The sequence below is a fragment of the Acomys russatus genome, chromosome 11 (assembly GCF_903995435.1).
Source record: "Acomys russatus chromosome 11, mAcoRus1.1, whole genome shotgun sequence".
NCBI lineage: Eukaryota > Metazoa > Chordata > Mammalia > Rodentia > Muridae > Acomys > Acomys russatus.
The window spans coordinates 40,400,062-40,403,124 of NC_067147.1; positions in this window are offsets into that span (position 1 = coordinate 40,400,062).

Here is a 3,063-nt window from a genome sequence, read left to right on the forward strand (position 1 = left end):
AAAGAAGGGGATACCCCAGAGAGAGACAGAAGAAGAGAGGGATTAGGGATTAGAGAGAGAGCCAAGAGGAGGGTTTGTATCCTTTTATATGGCCCTAGGGCAGGGCCACGGCCCCATGACAGGTAGGCAATGACATCACAGGTAGGCTGCCTGGAACAGAATCCTAACATTCCTACCTTTTCCTATAATTAAAAAATAAGGAAGATTAGATTGTCTTTTAAATAAGCTAAGTTGAAATATATAAATGTAGGTAAGGGAGAAAAGAGAGAGAAAAGCAATAGCAACAAAATGTCCAGATTATATAGTGAAGGGGAAGGAAAAGTTCTGTCCTGAAAATTTAAGGTAGAGAGAGGGCAGGCTATGTCAGCCATGTCCTGCAGCAGATAGGGATCGAGGAGTGCTGGGGGAACCTGGAGCTGTCTGTCCTGGGCCTGGAGCACACCACTTCAGCCTTTTGTAAATGGATAAGGCTCGAAGTAATCGTCTTAACTACTTCCTGCTGAGAGTAGAGCAGCGATAGGGGGTCAAAAGGCTGAAATTTTGGGAAAGGAAAGAAAAGGTTTGAACATGGGAAACTTCCTTCCATTTTACCGGGTTGCTGGCAATAATTAAAGGCTTTAGTTTTGGATCTGTCCAAGTTTGGTTACAGAGGCGTGTAAGCTTAGAAGCCCTTGATGTGGGCATAGGTGTTTAAAATTCTTGGAAATCATCCCAAAGGAGCCTGGCGGAGCAGTGATGGACTGTTTTTCCCGGGGCAGTGGAGCCAGTAATCTGTTAGGGTGTCCCCAAAAACAGATAGCGACTCAAAAAGAACAGGTGCACAGACTGTTCCAGCTACTAGTCAGTACTGGACAGTGACCAAAAAGACTGAGCTGGGCCTGGGGACACAGCCCACCTTAGTACTAGGATTTTGTGGCAGTAGGTGATGGCAGCTGCGGTAGAAGAGCTATGTCGGCTGTTTCACACTGTGAAAAAGTCCTAGTTTTAGGTCAGGGAGAAGAAACAGTCACAGTCGTATAGACTGGGGTTGTTAGTTGGGGTTGGGTGCAGAAAGGTGGCAATTGGGTGGGTAGGGAGAGGGGAGTCCCCAAAACCGTGAAGAGAGGGAGTAATCCCACCCTCAGAGGATTTTGCATGCATGTCAATATGTGCACCAGATGTGTGCTGGGTGCTCCTGGAGGTCACAGGAGTATGACAGGTCCCCTAAAATTAGAGTCACTGATGGTTGTAAACTACCACATGAATGCTGGGACTTGATCTGAGGTCCTGACAAGAGAGATCAGGGCTTTTAATCATAGTGCCACCTCCTCAGCATTATGGCTGGAATGATTAAAAGTGTATAATTCAGAGAGTTCTCAATATGAATTAGCTTATGCTAGAAATTTCACCTACCGTTAAAGGACCCAAGCATGATGATGAGGGCCTGTAATCTAACAGTCTGGAGGTAGGGGTAGGGAAAACCAGGTGTTCAAGGCCAGCCTAGACTATATAATATCATGTCTCAGCAAAAACGTAAGAAAATACTTAGTTTCATGTTGTTCCATGTATCTTTTCCACTAAATTTTATGATTACATAGTTACAGGTTCTTTAATTTTTTAAGCATTGAGGGGCCTTTCCCTCCACTTAGCTATAACTTAACAGTAATTTAGTAAAGTATAACTTTAAGTTCCCAAGAGAACCCATTGTGGCACCCGTGCCACTGCGGTACTGAGTCAGGGGCGAGGGACTGCGGATTTAACTCACACACACATACACACACACTAAAACAGCGGGTCCTTTGTGCTAAGAGAGCGGTGGTGGTGGTGGCAGCAGCAGCAGCAGCAGCTTTTATTCAGTGTCCAAAGAGCCTTCTTATAGGCAGCAAAACAGGAATGCCACTGGCAGGTGAAATCCCTCTAGAGGTGATTGCACACAGGAGGTAAAGTCTCGAGGAGGCGAGGGGTGCGTTCTCAGAGCAGTAAACATGACTAGCTAACCAACATAAACACAGACACAGAAGCTGCTGGAAACAGGACATGAAACAGCAAGACAGAGCCGGGCGTGGTGGCGCACGCCTTTAATCCCAGCACTCGGGAGGCAGAGGCAGGCGGATCGCTGTGAGTTCAAGGCCAGCCTGGTCTACAAAGTGAGTCCAGGACAGCCAAGGCTACACAGAGAAACCCTGTCTCGAAAAACCAAAAAAAAAAAAAAAAAAAAAAAAAAAAAAGAAACAGCAAGACAGGCAGGCAGCCCAGTTGAACCAGGTTCCTACAACCCATGAGTGGTGGCAGATGTTTTTAATCTTAGTACTTTGAGGCAGATCTCTCTGTGACCTCCTGACCAGCTTGGTCTACAGAATAAGAGTCAGGAGAGCCAGGGCTGTGTAGTGAAACACTGTTTTAAAAACAAAGAGAAAAGCTGGGCGCAGGCCTTTAATCCCAGCACTCAGGAGGCAGAGGCAGGTGGATCGCTGAGTTCAAGGCCAGCCTGGTCTACAGTGCAAGTCCAGGACAGCCAAGGCCACATAGAAAAACCCTGTCTCGGAAAAAAAAAAAAAAAAACCAAACCAAAACAACAACACATAGAGACAAACAGAGAGCTAAAGAAATGGTTCAGCATTTAGCAGCACTTAGTGTTCTTGCACAGGCCTGGAGTTCATCCCAGCATCCACCTGAGCACCATACATCTCACAACCGCTTGTAACTCTGAGGCCATCTGCTGGCCTCCTAGGGTACTACACACATGTGGCATACACACCCAAAAACATACACACATGCACATAAATAAAAATAAAAGCTTGGGGTTGAAGTGAACACTCAGCAGTTAAGAGCACTGCCAGAGCCAGGCATGGTGGCACATGCCTTTAATACCAGCACTCCAGGGGCAGAGAAAGTGGATCTCTGTGAGTTCTAGGCCAGCCTGGTCTACAAAGAGAGTCTAGGACAGCCAGAGCTACACAGAGAAACCCTGTCTCGAAAAACAAACAAACAAACAAACAAAAAAGAGCACTGCCAGGTCTTCCAAAGGATGTGAATTTTACTCTCAATACCTACAGGGCAGCTCATAACCTTCTGTAACTCTGT